Raw genomic sequence first — 21326 nt, 5'->3', positions numbered from 1 at the left:
GTTTTCACCCGCCGGAACAGCCTGCCGCTAGTGTGAAAGTAGCCTAAGTCTTACCCCACCGATGAAATAGGTCATCCCCATTCTTGTGGTGTGTAATAGAGTTGGCTGGTTCTCACGAGGTACAGAAGTATTAAAGAGGTTGTCCAGTCCCAAGATCAAAAAAATGTATGTGCTCCTAACACCCCTCACCATGCATACACATGCCCCTAATACCTGTATTTCATGTCTGAGCTTCTATTCCCCCCTGGAAGACATCACATTATCCTGGCAGATCTGTTTACTTTCTCCCCTTCTTGTTTTGTTGAATACATAACTTTATTGATACACAAGCCTGGCTGCAGCGCACAGAGATGAGTCACAGGCTGGACACGCCCCCCACTGCTCTGCCTGCAGCAGCTACTCCATCTATAACTCCTGTGTCTATCTTTCTACACCCAGACCGGAATCTACTTCTCACCCAGTGTCTAAATCCCATCACTGACTGTCCACATGCTCTGCCCTAATTTGTATCTAATCCTATCCTGTGTGATACAGCCCGCTGTGTATTTAATCCCATCACTGACCGTCTGCAGGCTCTTCCCTCACAGCTGGTTCAGACCTGAGCGTTTTACAGCGCGTCCCTAACACGCTGTAAAACGCTCAACAAGGAGAAACCAATGCTTCCCTATTGGCATGGTTCTCACCTGAGCGTTTTACAGCGCGTACGATCGCGCTGTAAAACGCCCAACGCCCCAAGAAGTTCAGGAGCTTCTTTGGGGCGTAGTGTCGTGCGTGACAACGCGACAATGGGCGTTCGCTTGTCTCCGCGGCGTGATTGTAAATGCCCGTACAATCGCGCATACAGAGCATACGTTCAGTACGCTCTGGTGTGAACCCAGCGTAACTATCTCCAGAGTGTTATAAACAGCTGGAATCAGCAAGCATATCCAATCACATCTGTATCTAATCCTATCCTGTGTGATACAGCCTGCTGAGCGGTGTATCTAATCCCATCACTGACAGTGCATAGGGTCTTCCTTCACTATCTCCAGAGTGTGATAAACAGCTGGAATCAGCAAGCGTATCCAATCACATCTGTATCTAATCCTATCCTGTATGTGTGCCTGATACACATGCTGTTGTGTGCGATACTGCCTGCTGATGTGTGTATCTAATCCCATCTTCTATGATACTGCGTGTTAAAATGTGTATCTAATCCCATTTCTTATGATGCTGCCTGCTGAGCTGTATATCTAATCCCATTTTGTATGACACAGCCTGCTGAGTGGTGTATCTAAGCCTATCTTGAATGATCCTGTCTGCTGAGCTGTGTAGCTAAACCCTTATGCACACGACCGTATCCATTTTGCGATCCGCATTTTTTGTAGTCCCATTGAGTTCTATGGATTTGAGGTCCTCATTTTGAGGACCAGAATAGGACATGTTCTGTCTTTACTGGAACTGACATATGGATGGAAAAAAACAAAAAAAAAAAAAAAAAAAAAAAAAAAAACACTGATGACGTCCATGTGCTTTCCACATCCGTATGTCAGTTCTGCGAAAGATAGAACATGTCCTATTCTGGTCCTTATAATGCAGATCTAAAACCCATAGAACTCAAAAAAATGTGAACCGCACACGGACAGTAACCTTATTTAGTGGTTCCGCGACTTGCAGACCGCAAAACAGATACGGTTCTGTGCACAAGCCCTATCACTTAGGGCTCATGCACAGGACAGTATGGCTTTTTCAGTGTTTTGCGTTCCGTTTTTTTACGGATCCGTTGTTCAGTTTTTTGTTTCTGTTGTGTTTCCGTTTCCTTTCCGTTTTTCCGTATGCCATATACAGTATACAGTAATTACATAGAAAAAATTGGGCTGGGAATAAACATTTTCAATAGATGGTTCAGCAAAAACGGAACGGATACGGAAGACATACGGATGCATTTCCGTATGTGTTCTGTTTTTTTTTGCGGGCCTATTGACTTGAATGGAGCCAAGCACCATGATTTGCGGACAAGAATAGGACATGTTCTATCTTTTCACGGTACGGAAATACTGAAACGGAATGCACACGGAGACACTTCAGGTTTTTTTTTTGCTGAACCATTGAAATTAATGGTTCAGTATATGTACTGCATACTGAACTCAAAAAACGGCCAGTATACTGAACGCAAAATACTGTTGTGTGCATGAGCCCCTATACTTAGCGCCCATAACAGTGACGTCCACAGTGGCCCCCATAACAGTGACGTCCACAGTGGCCCCCATAACAGTGACGTCCACAGTGGCCCCCATAACAGTGACGTCCACAGTGGCCCCCATAACAGTGACGTCCACAGTGGCCCCCATAACAGTGACGTCCACAGTGGCCCCCATAACAGTGACGTCCACAGTGGCCCCCATAACAGTGACGTCCACAGTGGCCCCCATAACAGTGACGTCCACAGTGGCCCCCATAACAGTGACGTCCACAGTGGCCCCCATAACAGTGACGTCCACAGTGGCCCCCATAGTGCCCCCCATAACAGTGACATCCACAGTGCCATCCACAGTGCCCCATAATAGTGCCATTCAATACCCCCTATTTGTCAGCCAGTGCCCCCTTGTGCCATGCATTGCCCCCTTGTACCATCTAGTGTCCCCTTGTGTCATCCACTGTACCCCAGTGAAATCCAGTGCCCTAAAGTTCCACAGTGCCCCCTCCCCATGTGACAGTCAGCGCCCCCAGTGAGATCCACAGCATAGCAATCAGCCACTGTGGCTGATCGATGAGCTGTCACTCCTGCACAGCGCTTACATCGCGCTGTGCAGGAGTCAGTACAGGCTTCTCCTGCTCAAGAAAGGAAGAGAGGACAGGAAGATAAGAGGACGGACTTCGGCCGGAAGCAAAGAAAAGCCATCTGGAGGGACCACGTGACCGGGAGGCAGATCCTAAGAACAGCTGCACTCTGGAAGGCAAGTATGGGATCAATAAATCTTTCTTCCACAGGTTAGCTTTTAATACCCAAAAAAAGGTGTCAGTCACCCGAAATTCATCTTGTTCTCACTAGTGGTTTAGTAGTCTCTACTTTTAATCATTCTGCCCTTGCCGTCATAAAAATTAGCTCTCCGTGCACTGACCAGCTTGTGACACGTGTTTACACACAGCAGCCAATCAGAGAAGACAGAGCTGGAGGGAACGGCAGCCTGAACCAATGAGGAGACAGGAGGTGTGTTTCAGACTACTTCAGAGTCCCCGAAGACACTGTAGTTTAGCTATAGTCACAGATTACAGCTCTGGCCTAATGTAGCTGAGCCAAAAAGCAGTCCGCGTCAGATCTAAGGAAACTACACAGCAGGCAATCACCCCCCTTTTACTTACATATAATTTTAAGCTGCTGGCTGGACAATCACATAAAAAAAACGAGAAGAGAATGGTTATCAGTTACATTTTTTTTTTATCCTTGTGAATCCTACTTTATTATTTTTTTTCTGCCATTTAGGATAGAAAGGGTGGGCAGGTGGCTCGGTGGTTAGCACTGGTGCCTTGCAGCGCTGGGGTCCTAGGCTCAAATCCAACATCTGCATGGAGTTTGTATGTTCTCCCCGTGTTTCCTCCGAGTACTCCGGTTTCCTCACAAACTCCAAAGACATACTGATAGGGAGTGTGAGTGATTATAACGTCTAAAGTGCTGCAGAATATGTCAGCGCTATATAAGCAAGAGAAATAATAACATATAAAGCCTACCCATAGAATACCCACATGTATCATGTCTATGTAATTGTTGCTACCACCTTTTTTAGCATCAAAGATTTTGTGTTGCTTTCTATTCATGTCTATTATTGCTGGGTAACCATTGTATTCATCCCCAACTCTATAAGCATATACCATTAACTAGATTTCCCTCTTTACTGAGCTAGCATCTTATGGCCCATTAGGCCACACTGTATAGGATCAATGAAAGAGGCCTATAAAACACCTTACTACTTCTCTCTTGCTAGTATTGGGCAGGAAGGGTGGGGGATGCATTACAATGGTCATCCAGGATTAGAAAAATGGGTGATTTTTTGGGGGAAGCATAGCCATTCTTGTGTATGGGCTGTCTGGTATTACAGCTCAGGCCCTTTCACCTGGAAAACAGCTGATCTGATGTTGTACATATAGCCCTATACCATGTGTGTATCGTGATTCTGCAAAACATCCTGTCTTCTATTTAGGTTTTCAGCTTCCTCAAACTATTTACGTACTTATGTCTTCAGGTGACCACACATAAGAACAAAGTTGATGAACCTGCTGTTTTCAGCAGGACCAGCTGACTATCTCATGTGCATAAGTGTGCGCCGACTCTACCCTGATGGCAGATATTGGGGAAAAGAAGGATCGGCCATAATGTTCTCAAGAGAGATAAGTGGTAGTGGCTTATTATTCTCTCCACACAGAGAACACGTGCATGTTTATCTGAACCAACCATGCATACGTATGGGAGAAGAGCTTAGGAGGAAGAGATATTGGGCAATCTTGGCCAACAGTAATTGAAGGTGTATAGTATGTATCTTGCTGGAAATCCTTCTTTCGCTTTCCTCTTCAACATAAGGCTGTCAATGCGTGCTTCAAGGAGAAATATACTTTGGTTTAGGATCCATTTGTGTGGCTTCCTCGCTAGCCCTGGCATTCCAAGGGTCTTCTCAAAAGCAAAAAGCTTTACATTTGTTATAAACATTATATTTCACCTTTTATTTCATCCTATAAGATGCAATCTTATTTGCTCATCATGTGATATAGGAAACAATTACCATAGATGTAATTTCTTCCCTTGAAGCTACAGTGAGGAACAGAAGTATTTGAACACCCTGCGATTTTGCAAGTTCTCCCACTTAGAAATCATGGAGGGGGTCTGAAATTCACATTGTAGGTGCATTCCCACTCTGAGAGACAGAATAAAAAAATAAAAACTTTTTTTTTACGAAATCACATTGTATGATGTATAAAAAATGTATTCGTCTTGCACTGCTGAACATACGTATTTGAACACCTGAGAAACAGCAAGAATTCTGCCTCTCAAAGACCTATTACTGTGTTTTTAAAACGTCCACCTCTACTCCTCTTATTAATCTAATTTAGTAGCACCTGTCCACCCCACAATCAGTCAGACGCCAACTACTACCATGGGCAAGACCAAAGAGCTGTCAAATGACACCAGAGACAAAATTGTGGACCTCCACAAGGCTGGAAAGGGCTACGGGGCAATTGCCAAGCAGCTTGGTGAAACTGTTGGAACAATTGTTAGAAAATGGAAGAAGCTAAAGACGACTGTCAGTCTCCCTCAGACTGGGGCTCCATGTAAGATCTCACCCCGTGGGGTATCACTGATGATAAGAAAGGTGAGGAATCAGCCCAGAACTACAAGGGAGGAGCTGGTCAATGACATGGAGAGCTGGGACCACAGTTTCAAAGGTCACTGTCGGTAGAAAACTATGCAGTCATGGTTTCAAATCATGCATTGCATGGAAGGTTCCCCCTGCTCAAGTCATCACATGTCCAGGCCTGTCTGAAGTTTGCCAATGACCATCTGGATGATCCAGAGTAGGCATGGGAGAAAGTCATGTGGTCAGATGAGACCAAAGTAGAACTTTTTGGTCTAAACTTCACTCGTCGTGTTTGGAGGAAAAAGAAGGATGAGTTGCATCCAAAGAACACCATCCCTACTGTCAAGCATGGGGGTAGTAACTTCATGCTTTGGGGTGCTTTTCTGTAAAGGGGACAGGACAACTGCAGTGTATGAAGGAGAGGATGAATGGGGCCATTTTTTTGTGAGATTTTGAGCAACAACCTCCTTCCCTCAGCCACGACCCATCTTCAATGCTCTGACTGAGTCTTCCAACATGACAACGACCCGAAGCACACAGCCAGGATAACCAAGGAGTGGCTCCGTAAGAAGCATATCAAGGTTCTGGAGTGGCCTAGCCAGTCTCCAGACCTAAATCCAATAGAACATCTTTGGAGGCAGCTGAAACTCAGTGTTGCTCAGCGACAGCCCCGAAACCTGACAGATCTAGAGGAGATCTGTGTGGAGGAGTGGGCCAAAATCCCTGTTGCAGTGTGTGCAACTACAGGAAACGTTTGACCTCTGTAATTGCAAACAAAGGCTTCTGTACCAAAAATTAACACATATTTTCTCAGGTGTTCAAATACTTATGTTCAGCAGTGCAAGACAAATACATTCTTTAAAAATCATCCAATGTGATTTCCTGATTTATTTTATTTTTTATTCTGTCTTTCAGAGTGGGAATGCACTGCACCTACAATGTGAATTTCAGACCCCTCCATGATTTCTAAGTGGGAGAACAAAATCGCAGGGTGTTCAAATACTTCTGTTCCTCACTGTATGCATCTCTGTAAATCCTAGGACCATGTGCTCATCAATAAATCCATCCAAGTGTTGAAATCACACACATTTTATTTCATAGATGCTTAAATGGGCTTTGTTGTTGCACACAAACTTGCATTTATCAATAGTACAGGCAAATATAAGGATCTTTGTAATACATATTATCAGAGAAAAAAAGCCTTGTTCTCCCAGTTATCAGCTCCCCACCTCCCCCCATCAAAAAGACAGCCATTATTTCACAGCTAATAATAATAATAATAATAATAATAATAATGTGTTATATCTCACTTCAAATGCTATATTCACATCTATACTGCTCAGTACTTAATAATATCCTATATGGCTTCTAAGTTAGAAGGCAGTACCTCCTGTCTTTATATGTAGCCTTAGGACAGTCATAATTACAGCTTGCCTCCACCCACCAGCTCATCAATAATTTAAAATTAGAGATTGAGCCTGTAGTGGAGAAAACTGCTAAAAAATTCCAGATACAAGTAATATAATAGTCAGATATTGTGCTATCACTCATGTGCACACATGGCTGCCTATGCTGAAACATCATCTGAAGCGATGGCTATGCTTTAAATAGTGTGCCTACAACAGATGAAATGTTAGCTTCCTGTCGTTCCACAAGAGTGTACTCACAAATGCTTTTTTTGCCAGGTATCTGCTATAGAACAGTGTAATCAGTAATTCCCTTTTCCTTCTTATAATTTTCTCTCTTTCGGACTCAGATTGTGATCTGGGTGTGCAAGACATTCCTAGATTCTCTTCCAGGAATATGTTTTGTCTGAAATAAATTTTATCATTTTATTATTATTTTACTTATTTATATAGCGCTGACCTATTCTGCAGCCCTTTACAGACATTATTATCACTGGCTGTCCCCAGTGGGGCTCACAATCTAAATTCCCTATCAGTATCTCTTAGGAATTTGGGACAAAACTGGAGCACCTGGAGGAAACCCACACAAACACAGGGAGAACAAAGAGACTCCATTCAGATGTTCTCCTTGGTCTGATTTCAACCTAGAACCCCTGCAAGGCACTAGTGAGCCAGCATGCACCAACCCATACCTACTGACTGCTTTGCCTTACCCAAAGACAGCATCTTCAGTGGTAGCTCTAGATCAGGCATGCCCAACCTGCAGCTCTCCAGCTGTTGCAAAACTATAACTCCCAGCATGCCCAGACAGCCTACAGCAGGGCATGGTGGGAATTGTAGTTTTACAACAGCTGGAGAGCCGCAGGTTGGCCATCCCTGCTCTAGATTATGTCTGGATTCTAAGAAACAGAACCCCATGGTTCAGAAGAGATGAAAATTGTACAGGACAGAAGACTGTTTTATGCGATAATCATATCTAATTAACTGGAATTGTAATGCCGCAGCGCTAATATTGCTATTTTCTAGCACAAGCTGACGATGAGGAGTCTTTGTTCTATTAGGTCTTTTTCACACATGAGTGAATCATGGATGTGCACTGTTTGTGTTCTCTACAGAAAGTACAAGTACCCACTGTGTTTAATGTGCGCATTCATACATCAGTGGTTTTCCACAAACTGTGGTGACACTATGGAAGCATTCCCTATTTTTGTCTGACATAACGGCTCCATCACGCACATTAGGGTCCATTCACACGTCCGCAAAGTGGGTCCGCATCCATTCCGCAATTTTGAGGAACAGGTGCGGACCTATTCATTTTCAATGGGGCCAGAATGTGCTGTCCGCATCCGTATTTGCGGACCTGCACTTCCGGATCCGCAAAAAAATAGAACGCACATTGCCAGAGTCTGTGTTTTGCGGGTCCGCAAAACACATACAGACGTGTAAATGGACCCTTATATGTAGTCTACAGGTTCATGAAACCACAGACACAACACGGATGCCATCCATGGTTTTTACAGAACATTGGTAGGAGATGTTCTGGCAGTGTATGTGGAGTACTGATGACAGAGGGCAAAAAAAACTAACACACGGACCAAACACATTCTCCATGGACATCTTCATAGATGAACCACTGACCATCTTGTTACTGAAGTCATCCCGAACATGTGAAAGAGGCCTCAATTTGATCATAACAGAACAAAACTATCTTTTAGAGTTGGTCAGCTGGAAAATTAAGAGAAAATGTACCGAATGGCATAAAAGCAAGAAGGAGCACTGCTGGATGCCTACATGGGTGTGAGAGAGTGACTGCTGTTCGGATGCTGCTCGGGTCCCCGATGATCTCTACTTCCAGCTCCTGTCTCACTGAGCAGCCTCAGTCAGTGATCGGCTGAGAGGGCATTGAGGCATTTGCTGAATGTGAAAATGGGAGTTCCAACTAGACAGCAGCGGGGATCTGGGCAGTGTTGGATTGGTGTGTGTGTGTGTGTGTGTGTGTGTGTGTGTGTGTGTGTGTGTGTGTGTGTGTGTGTGTGTTTGGACCGGGTGGTTGTTGTCTTTTAAGTTTTTAAGCCCCCGCTGCAAAATAGGTTTTGTTTCGCTGGAAAACCCCTTTAAAATCAAGAGACATTTAGCAGACGGAATAATTGCAGCGCACACTAAGGCTACTTTCACACTAGCGTTTTTGCTGGATGCAGCAGGGCTCAGCAAAAACGCTTCCGTTACTGATAATACAACCATCTGCATCCGTTATGAACGGATCCGGTTGTATTATCTTTAACATACCCAAGACAGATCCGTCATGAACTCCATTGAAAGTGGGGGACAGATCCGCTTTCAGAGTGTCAGAGAAAATCCCAGGACTGAAAGCAAACCGCAACATGCTGCAGTTTGCTCTCCGGTATGAGAATGGAATGGAATGCATTTTGGAGCGTTCCGTTCAGCGTTTTTTTCCGCTATTAAGACCCTATGATGAATCTCAATACCGGAAAATATTAACGCTAGTGTGAAAGTAGCCTAAAAGGTCTACTCAAAATAAATATTGTCTTTGTAACTTACTACACTAATATTTGTATAATACAGTGAAATTTAATTTTTTTAATGGATTGACAAATTTGTAAACTAATCTGTCACCGGATAAATTCACAGGTCAAGATCAGACTCTCTGATTCCTACCGTGTTGGATACTCCAAACAAGCTTCACACTTCTTCTTGTTGTTGTGCACACTACGGTGCCTTGCCTACTACACGCCAAATATATTTTTGTTTTAAGATCAACGTAATACTTTATAGCTAGTAGAAATGTAGTAGTATAATAAGCGGCAAGTGTAGACTAGATGGGCATGTACAGCACAAGGAAAAACATCAGGAAATCTCATCCATCACCACCCTCTAGAGAGGCACGATAGAGAACACTGCCACAAAGAACGTTACATTATCATTTTTTTTTATTTACCATGGTATTTTAGCGACATCATACCCACCTCTGCCATGAGGCAGGAGGACAGAAGTTTGCCACCATTCAGCCTCATAGAGCTATGAGGCTGTAGAACGGAGCAGGCGGTTGCGATGACCTAATTGCAACCTCTTTCTCTGGGTCACAGTCGGACGTAGGCACAAGACCACGTCATCACCCCGCCCGCGACCCGGCGCAGGAGGTCAAGGTGATGTCATCACCCCAATACAGTATAATGTCTCCTTGTGGCCCCATACTGTTTATGGTCTCCTTGTGTCCTGCTGCCCCATACAGTATAATGTCTCCTTATTCGTTATTGCAATAGATTTCTTAATATAGTTATCGTGGGAATAATTTTTGATATCGCCCAACCCTGGTGTCCTCCAAAATTGTCAGGTGCAGCCAATGCTTATTCCGAGTACATGGCCAGATTAAGTGGATACCATACACTGCATGCTGTGGCTTATCTCCCATAGGAAATCAAAAACACCCGAGTGCTCTTTCTTCCCAACACCTTATGCACTTTAGGTCAGGGCTTAAACTTTTTTTGCCATCCAGAACCCAGTATTACCCAGGGTAAAGTCAAAGCCAAAATTAATAACAATGCAATGCTCTATATCCTTTTCACCTGCATCTTAAAGGGAACCTGTCATCAACTGAGGGCAGCATAACATAGTGACAGAAATGCTGATTTCAGCGGTGTGTCACTTATGAGCTAAAAGTAAGTGGTTGCCGAGAACCAACATCATAATCATTGCAGCCCAGGTCTGGAAAAGAGTCAAATCTACCTGAGAAGAGTCCTGGTTATTCATAATCTCCTGCTCTCTCACCCGTCTGCTGATGATTGGAAGTTCTCTCCGAGAGACAAAGGGAGAAAACTAGGTAGAAGCCTGTCAGCCATCAGCAGGTGGGGAGGAATTCATGGATAACCAGGACTCTTCTCAGGTGACTCTTTTCCAGGCCCAGTCTGCAATGATTGTGATGTTGGTTCTCGGCAACCACTTACCTTTTAACTTATAAATGACAGACCGCTGAAATCAACTCACCTGTCTCTACTTTATACTGCCATTAGTGAGGACAACATAAATTTGAGGACAGGTTCCCTTTAAGGAATAAGTTTAGTTGCTCAACCAAAGATTTCTGTAGTCAGAGAAAAAATAATCCCATCAAAATCAAGTTCTGACAACTTTTATCCAACATGTCTGGTTAAAATTATCGGGGTTTTCGGGGAGTAGAATACTGATGACCTATCCTCTTGATCTACCACCAATCAGCTGTATAAAGAGTACGTGGGGCTCCAGCGCTGTACATTGTATAGTGGCTGTGCTTGGCATTGCAGACCATGCCCATTCACTTGAACAAGACAGAGCTACACATAAGCCACGCAGCCAGTGAATGTAAAGTCACTAGCCTAAGAAGAAGCTGCAGTAATGAGCGGAGCACTGAAGCCTCTTCAAACGGCTGATTGGTGGGGGTGCTGGGAGCTGAACCCCCACTGATCAGATACTGATGACATATCCTGAGAATACGTAATAAATGTTGTACTTCTGGACAACCCCTTTAATGGTTCCCAACACTGGACATTTATCACCTATCCAAAGCATAGCTGACAAATGTGTGATCATTGCTGAGCTCCTCACCGATCACTAGAATGAAGGTCCAGAGGTCACTAGTAGATCAAGAAAACACATGTTTGTACAAAGAACCTAAAGGAAAATCATCTGCTTGCCACCTGGATTGTGATAAAGGACACTAGTTGTCAAGAGTCAAGGCATTTAGTTTGATATTTCTGAATGTTGCATTCTGCATATCAATCATAAAAAATAAAAATAAAAGTACAAAGCAACAAAAATGATAATTCATCAAGTAACATATATCTGAATGCACTTTTATCATCCTGTGGTTACAGCGCTAGTCACACAAAATTCATAAAGTGGACAGTGAGGAATTTTAATCATGAGTATATGCTTCTTCTTTGGTGCCACCCCAATCTAGACATACAGTCTGTGCGGAATAATACGATTGTATAAAACAGATTTGGAATGAGTGACATGGGCCCCTGGAGTTTGGGATTGAATGACAAAAGGATGATCCAAGCAACATATCTACAGCACACGCATGAACTTGCAGCTGCAAACGCTAGGACATCTCAAAGAAGCACTTTTGATGCAAGCTTCTTTTTGGGCCTGTGACGCACCTCTGCGAGTTTCCCTGAGCCCATCTGTGAACCACAGAGATCTGGCTGCAATGGACGTAAATAAAGAAAGAAAAAGAAAAGTTAAAATAGGATGGGGAGAACTCAGAGGGTGGAAAGAGAAATGACCTTATGATGGGGGAAGAGGAGGGGGTTTCATGGTATGTGGCAGAAGAACACTATGAAGTGTCCAGGGGGCAGGGTGTAGTGCAGGTTGCAGGAGGACAGGTTTTGGAAAACAGGTTTAGTTGTCTTCTGCTCTAATACAATCTTGAATAGGTTCTAGATCAGGCTTAGGGAACGCTAGATCTTTACAATTGTTTCAGCCATCTTAGAGTACATTATTATAACCCTACATTTTACCATAACATTCTGGATTTTGCAAGTGTTTGAGCATGCATGTTTATATGTTTTAGCTCATGAAAAATGTCTGCATTTCATTAGTTTTCATCTGCATTTCCCTTTTAAGGGGAAAGGAAGCCAATAACAAAATAAGGGCTGCAATGTATTTTCAGTTTCTTGGGCTCTGTTCACACTCATAAGAAAGAGAGAAAGAAATTGAAATGGAATATGCAGCACATAGATTGAGAAAATCTGATCTAGAAAAGATATGTATTGCCTGACCTAATAGAGTGAAAAAAGCTATGCCAATGATATGATCAAATGACGCTACTTTGGAATGTGCTGGGCCCAATATATCATCTGATCATATGGACATGTTCAGCATGGTGAGGACATCTGCCAGGATGGATCCAGTCTACAGTATTTTCCATGGCCCCAGCAAAACAAAAGCCATGACACCGATGAGAACGTGAGCAGACCTATCAGTGGGGCTATAGTTCCTCTGACAAATCAATACAAAGATCTTAGAAGGCTGGTACAATAATCTATTTTGAGTAAATTTTAACTAAATGAAAAAAAAAAGGCTAAATCTTGTAGTTAGTAATATATTAATGGCATTTACAAAATTTCCATGTTCCCATATACAGTGACATAGCCACTTCCCACTTTTATTACCATTTAATGCGCAACTGAATAAGTGAGTATTGTATCATTACTTGCAGTATCTACAGGTGGCTGGTATCAAACAGATGTGTTATTCTGGAGATTTAGTGCTGCTGTTTTGACAATCAGGCTCATTTTCCAAAAACTAAAACTCCGGGGACATGCGTCTTAACATTGTGGAACAGCTCCACGGCTCCGAATCAAACTGAAGATTGGTTAGTACAAGCCGAGAGGTGCTGGCATGCAATGGTCAGTCGTGTCATGTGAAGCGTAAAAAAAGTCCAACTCAGGAGCCCATGCAGACTTTCCAATTGTGGCTCTATATTAATCTAGTAGCAAACACAGAGCGCAGCCAAGGTGAGGTGATAACAAAGGGATTACAGGGGGCGTATATGAAGTACATGTCACCAAAAGGAGCAGACAATTGTTATGGGAACTGGTGTAATTATTATCATAGGAAAAATCATCATACAGTGTTAGAAATCCCAATGGCACTTCCAAACTTTCCAGTAAGATAAAAGTGAAAGAGAAGGACAAAGTGGTCAATGAAGTCAAATTGTACAAGAAACCAGCCCCAGGGCCTCTCACATTAGAAGTCATTTACCATGCACCTGTTGCCTTCCGTACTGTAGTGCACAATAGGTATTCGGCGGGCCAAAGCACTAAAAAATGAACAAGGAACCAGTAACATCTCTAAGGGTTGCATTCAGTAGTGGCTTGGCGCACAGAATGACTTATGCCAGGCAACAGGTGCTGAGATGGCACAAACTGGTAACCAAAGAATTGGTTGCTATGCTTAGTGATATTGATCTTATTCATTTCTGTAAAATATGCAAGTCATGTATAAAACGGTCTAATTATTTTTATTCAAAAAGCCTAGATACACCTTTACAAACCATTTTTATTATCTCAATGCAAATAAGAAGTGAAGCAAATCCCAAATAGTCTTGATTAAAACGTTCTAAGCATTTTGTTTCTACTGCTCTTAAGCAGACGTGTGCGTCTCCGTGGTAACAGACTACAAACACTCTAGGCAGTCTGATTCTGTAGTCACACTCCCCCATCTGTTCCCTACTTGTCTCTAAAAAGTAGGCGACAAATGGAAGAAAAGATTTAGGCTTTAGGATAAATTCCTTAAAAAAAAAAAAAAAAACTGGTTTAAAAGGTGGATATAGCCTTTAAGTAACAGTACTACAGTATTATCATTTACCAAGCACAATAGAAGCTACAATTTTGGCCACTTTTTTTTTTTTACATAACTCAACTTTTATTTGAACTTTAGATGTGTAAACTATGGTCTCCTCAGATTTATACAGAGGTTTATGTTTGAGCATATAGGGAGTATAAAATGAACAAATATGACTTGCTAGAGCACAAAAGAACATTGCCAAGTTGGACCTTAATGTATTTACTGACAGAATTCCTCCTTAATTGAAAAAATATAGAAACAACTGCTCGTCTGGATTCTTTGCTATATTATTTTACTTTCATATATATACATTTACAGAAGGATGAACTACCAAAATAAGGCCAACGGTGTGATTTGTATGTCCCATGTCCTACTAGCTTTGTTGCACTTACCAACATGTCTACATGTTATCTTTCTTTGCCTCTAACAGTCTGACTGCTGGGACCCCCATCTATCGTGAAAATAAGGGTCCTATTCCCCAGTTATGATGGAATGGCAGGCCACACATGTGCCCTGGTGCACCTTCCATTCTCTATGCAACTACTGAAGATATCTAATCCCATAACCTGGCTATTTCCAGTGGCCCCATAGAGAATGAATGGAGCAGCAGAGCGTATGTACAAGACAAGGGAACAGGATCCCCGATCTCGGGATCGGTAGGGGTCCCAGCAGTCAGAACCCAATGAGTTAGTTATCCTGTATTCTGTGAACAGGGGATAGCTTGAAAACTTTGGCTCACTTAAAGGGGGTTTACCACAATTTATCACCTATCCCACCCTGCTGGGGGGTGGCGGATCCCCATCCCTCCTCACTGCACTACCACAGTAAGGAGAGCTTTGAACGGAGCGGTGGTCAAGCATGCACGTTGTCACTCTAATCAAAGTCTATGGGACTGATAGAGATAGCTCGTGGCTCCTGTTCCTGTGGATAGGTGATAAATGTCCATAATTGGATAGCACAATTAAATGGTATGTTCACAAGAGACACATTTGCAGCAGAAATTTAGCAGCTGAAGAGTCCATTCCATATGTCTAAATGGGTTTCTGCAAGCGCCATCCAGATGTACTGTAAGAGTACTTTCACATTAGCGTTTTTGCTGGATCTGGCAGGGTTCAGTCAAAACGCTTCTGTTACTGATAATACAGCCATCTGCATCTGGTATGAATGGATCCGGTTGTATTATCTTTAACACACAGCCAAGACGGATCCGTCATGAACTCCATTGCAAGTCAACGGGGGACAGATCCGTTTTCTATTGTGTCAGAGAAAACGGATCCGTCCCCATTGACTTGCATTGTGGGTCATGACGGATCAGTTTTGCTCCGCATCCTAGGATGGAAATCAAACCGCAGCATGCTCTCCGGTATGAGAACGGAATGGAATGCATTTTGGAGCATTCAGTTCTGTTCAGTTACGTTTTGTCCCCATTGACAATGAATGGGGCAAAACGGAAGCGTTTTTTTTCCAGTATTGAGACCCTATGACGGCTCTCAATACCGGAAAATAAAAACGCTAGTGTGAAATTAGCCTTAAAAAAACAGTTGCAGGAATTTGCTGCATATGAATCAACGCCTCAACTGCTGCAACATAAAAGGAAAAGCAACTGACTAATGCAATCTTCTAATTCTTCTTCCTTCTCAAAATGTAGAAAGAGGGGGAGTCGGATACATTTAAACAGCTGTGGCAGAATATGTCAGTCATACAGGATCGCTTGCAAGGCCTTCTGTATGTATGAACAAGCAGGGTAAGCTATGGATTCAGTGATCTTGTGATCAATGACAGGATAGATCTATTTAGACTTATTCATTACTTCACGGACTTCTAAATTGGTCTGTAAATGATCTTCACATTAATCTGTCAGAAACAATGGAAACTTGACTGAAAAGTGGGAGACAGTTGTCTCCCAATGATAACCTCTTTTGATATGCGCTATCCGTTCCATTAAAGGGGTTGTGCCAAGTTTAAAAGGGGATAACTAAAACTACCATTAGACGAGGCGATGATCGGTACGATTGAGTGACAAACGAGTCGTTTCTTGGTGTAGTGAACGTTTCACCAATGACCCTTTAGACGCGCCGATTATTGTTCACAAAATCGTAACTTCAATGATATATTCCATCGTCTGTAAAGCAGACTGTACATTTACATAAATGACCGATTCCTGTGAAATCGTTAACGTTCAACAATGATTTTTATGTCCACACAAACGATAGAACCAACGAGAAATCTACCGATTGTCAGTCTATCGTTTGCTTTTACAATAGCCGATTATCATTGCTTTTACAATGCTCAATAATCGTGCAGTTTCGCTCGATTTAACAATAATTTACACGATAACCGGCTTGTGTAAGGGTACCCATACTGATCACGGGCCAGTGACCACTGAGACCCCCACCAATCCCAAGGATCGGTGTCCCATTCCCCCGATATGATGGAGGGGAAGGTTGGGTATGCACCTTGCCGTTCCATTCATTCTCTGTGAGTACAGGCCATTTCTGGTGGCCCCATACAGAATGAATGGAGCGGCAGGTCACATGCCCGATCTGCTGCTCCATCGGATCAGGGGAACAGGATTTCCATTCTTGGGATCGGTTGAGGTCTCAGGTGTCAGACCCAGAGCGAACCTGTTGGTAGAAGAGGACTTCTAATCTTGGCACAATCCCTTTAACTCTGGGGGTCCTGTCCCACCATTCAATGGTCACTGTTATATTTTATAAAGTGGTATGTGTATGGCTGGCTGAAGTAACTTCCGATGATAACAGCTGACAGCCAGTGGTATCAAACCCTAAACAATCAGCTGATTGGCAGGCTGGCCTTCACTTCAGAGGTTGTATTCATCAGACAGCCCCTTTACTGGGGCATTGTTTACAAGGACTGTAAAGAGCATCTATTGGCATGATCAACCCTATTAAACCAGACACACTGACTGTTTTATAGAAATATACACTTTATTGAATATGTTTAATAGGTGTCCAGAGCACAAAGGGGTTGACCTAGCTCCTTGGAGCACCACTTAACCACCGCCGTTCTCCCTTAGCCACTCCCTCTCCTCTTTAGTGACAAAGCCAGGCAACCTCACTGCCTTTCTGCAGGGGCCTGTAACACTGACGCATGCACAGACTGGATCTCGGCATCATCCCCGATGCAGAGATCCAAACTGCGCATGCGCTGATGGATGTTGAATCGCAGCAGCCACAGTTCAGATCTCAGCATCTGGGAAAGCACATTTTGGTCTGTGCATGCACCAGTGAACGTGTCGGGATTACAGGGCCAGGAAGGAACACAGAAAGGATCCTGGCCCTTCCACTCAAGGGGACAAGGGAGTGGCTAAAGGTAAGGTAGAAAGGCGGTGGTCAAGTAGTGCTCCGAGGACAAGGCCTACCTCTCGATATTCAGAATACCTAATTACCATATTAAATAAATAGCACATTTCTCTAGAACATGGCCACAGATTTGAACTACTCAGTGATCATTTAACTCAGCATGATCAACCCTAACAGGCAGTATACCTGGTTTGATAATGTTGATCATGCTGACAGATGCCCTTTAAAATTTGCCTTCCTCTGGATCAACACAAAACATCTGCACCCAAAGACAAGTTGGCCTTACTCTGTTTAACCTAAGAAACACTATACAATCAGTTTAGATTTATTTTCTAAGGCTATAGGTATAGATAGAATATAGCAAAAGTTATCCAAAAGAACGTGCAACTGCAGGAACGAGAACATGAAAGACGTGTAAAGATGTTACTACAGAAGAACACGTCTCTTATTCTGCTGATGTATGGCTCTCCCAGTACAGAGGTGCAGGGCTGATTGATGAGCTCCAGGCATTTCTCATCTATAAAAATCCATTTCTCAAGTCATGTGTTGAAAGTCATGCGACTGGATATAAACTATACTCTGTACTTAACCATCAACCACAAGTCGGGTGAAGGATTGTGAGTGCGTTTTTACAGTTACCAGACCTGCTGATCTAAGCACTTTCCACTACTCGTTCCATCAAATAACATCTTCTACACAGGTACAGAAAAACCATCACTTAAAAGTAGCCTTTGTATTCCAGCCGGTAGGAACACTTTAAAAGTGTTAAAAAGCTACAAATTGCTGACAATTTCTTCAACTTTTTTTTATTGGTGTTAGCATATTACTTGCTATCTGTGTGTTACAGACAAGTCAATAGAAGCTTCATTTCCATCTTCTATGGATGCTACAAGGCTATGTACATTGTACAAAATGGCACGTACTTCTTTATTGGCAGCATCGCTTGGTGATGTAATGGACTAATGTGTGTGATTCACACGCCTAATACAACGCATAGCACTTTGTTCTCGGAGTGCGGTTCATTTTATAAGATGTTAGGTCACGTCTTTATAGACAGTTTGGTTTGTCCTATATAAACGGTGATGTGTCAGTGACTTTGAGACCATCATCATGAGACAGTGGACGCTTTCAACAAGCTTTTGGATCAAAGATTAGGAGTGCATCCAATTACAGTAGTGTCCTTCCGGAAGGACTGTGGAATTATTGTACCGCACCTGAGCCCCAGTGTTCCGAAACCCTAGAAAATGGTTTTATTTACCCATTTCTGCCAAGGATTTTTGGGGTTTGTTTTTACGCCATTCATTGTGTGCTAAAAATGGCATGACACCCTTATTCTGCGGGTCAGTACGATTACAGCCATGCCAAATTAATAGCTACACCGTATTATGTTTTACTACTTTAACAAAAATTTTAATCTATGAAAAAACTTTTTTTTTCTTTGCATCACTATTTTCCAAACTTTTTTTATATTTCTGTCTACAGAGCTGTATGAGGGCTTGTATTTAGTGGGGCAAACTGCATTACCATTTTGGGGCACTATTTGATCACTTTTTATTCCATATTTTTTGGGGGATAAGATAAAAAAAAATTTAAAAAAATCTCACTTTTTTCTCATTACGGCATACACTGTGCAGGAAAAATATTTTTATATTTTAATAGTTCAGACACTTTCAGACCGGTTATGTTTATTTTTTTATTGTTAATTTATTTTTTTATGTAAAACTGGAAAAGAGGGATGATTCAAATTTAAACTTTTTACATTTTTTAAAACTTTTTACATTTTTATTCCCATTAGGGGACTTGAACATGTGATCTTCTGAATGCTTGTCCAATAGACCACAATAGAAAATTATTGCGGTCTATGGGATTCTGACAGCTTGGCCTGAGAAGCCATATCATGTGCAGACACAGTTAGCCATGAAAGTCCTGGGAACTTCCCCAGGAAGTTGCTATTGACCACAGTATCTGATGGAGTTACATAATTAGGATCGGTGTCCTCACTAAATCCAGTCATTGTGGCCGGGTGCCTGCTGAATTACACAGCCAGCACCCACTGTGTATGCAACAGCCTCCATACACTCTCTACACTACACCACAATGTAACTGTACGTCAAAGCAGCAACAGTCTCAAATCAAAACCGACGACTGACCCTTCTAGTTCAACCAGCCATGATGTCTGTGTCAATCCTGAGGAAGGCAAAACAAATGTTTGATTCTCACCACATAAGGAGGTAAAAACAATAAGAGCCCTAGGATTCTCCATGTGGAACATAATTCCTAGGCCTGACAATATTGCCTATGCACTTTGGTGCTCATGTATTTTCTCATATAATAGTCAAAAGTAACAGAATAAAATTTGTCCTATACATTATAACCAACATCCACATTTCCACCACTGGAAATGTATCATATTAAATAAAAGCAAAACGGTGCTACCAATCGTTAGGATATGGCATCAATGTCAGTCAATTTCTTTCTCCAGGACGGACCCCCAAAGTGAAGAAGAGCACACCACACATGTGGCGTCCTCTACATTCACTGCTATGAGAACTCCAAAAATAGCTGAGTGATCATACTCTATTTTTGCAAGTCCCATAGTGGTGAATGGCCTGAACACCGCGCATGCACGGCCATTTTTCCATTCACTGCTATGGGATTGCCAGAAAGAGCCAAGCCATTTTTGGAACTCCTATAGTGACAAATAGAGGGTCACTGCGCTCTCTACTTCGGGGGATCCATGCTAGAGATAGAAGTGGGTACCAGAGATGGGACCCACACCTATTCAAGGGCTCATTCAAACAGCTGTATGTACGGGTCCGCATCCCTTCCGCAATTTTGTGGAACGGGTGTGGAACCATTCATTTCAATGGGACCGCAAAAGATGCGGACAGAACACTGTTCCATTCCGCGGCCCAGCAAATAATATAAAGCATGTCCTATTCGTGTCCGCAATTGCAGACAAGAACAGGCATTTCTACATAGTACTGGCCCTGTGCATTCCGCAACGCGCACTGCAGGTAGCCGTGTTTTGTGGATGCGCAAGCTGTGGACCGCAAAACACTTACGGCCGTCTGAATGCGCCCTAGCACTGATGTCAGGGAATCTGTCATAGATGAAAAAGCTGCATTAAACTGCTCCCCAACTGATAAATGTATGTCTATGTATACTGGGTGTCACCTGTTTTCGTGCACCATAACAACTCAGCTGGTTTACTTGCAGTTTTATGGAGGACTGCATATAACACAACTAGATATGAAATACTATAATGCTATACCCATAATGCCATATCCATATATTTATATAAAACAGTCCATATACTGGTGCACTTCACATGCCATTTACACTTTATGTCATCTGTTCATTTTTAGATTCTACTATTGCCACCTTCTTTCTATAATCTGCTTTCCTACAAGGCAAGGGAGTTGCAGGATAAGGGAAAATGTACAGTTACATAACCGTGCTCTCCTTTTAGAAGACTATACACAATCAACCAACTGATCAAACTTCTTGCTTATGTTTTTCTTAAAGGGGTTCTCCAGGAATTATTTAAAATGGTCACAAGCAAGTAGTCCTAGAATATGACATAGTGGGTTATTTATTAAGACTGGCGTTTGAGACGCCGGTCTTAATATCCACTATAGCTGCCGATGGATCCGTCTGAGTTATGTAGAGGTGCCGGTCTCTACATAGCTTCGGTGGATCCACCGCCGCTTCTAAATGTAAGGCAGCTTCCTAGCCGTCTTACATTTAGACCATTTTCTACGCCTAAAAACAGGCGTAGAAAATGATGAATGAGGCAGGCCGACTTCCCCGCCACGCCGCTTTTTTAGACCTGGCATGAGTGAGGAAAAGTTGCAGATTGTGGCGCAAAGGACCTTTGAGCCGCAATCTGCGCCAGAAGTACGCCTAATATAGGCGTATTTCTG

General features: G+C 42.7%; 1 protein-coding gene across 3 annotated transcripts in view; it reads right to left on the bottom strand.

Moving 5' to 3' along the window:
* PAK3 (p21 (RAC1) activated kinase 3) overlaps positions 1-21326 on the bottom strand; it is a 171181-nt gene that overhangs the window by 35390 nt on the left and 114465 nt on the right. The gene's annotated exons all lie outside the window — the stretch shown is intronic.

Source organism: Bufo bufo, chromosome 8 (assembly GCF_905171765.1).
Source record: "Bufo bufo chromosome 8, aBufBuf1.1, whole genome shotgun sequence".
Taxonomy (NCBI): Eukaryota; Metazoa; Chordata; class Amphibia; order Anura; family Bufonidae; genus Bufo; species Bufo bufo.
Note: the sequence above shows the minus strand (reverse complement) of the source record. Positions and strands in the feature narration are given on the sequence as shown.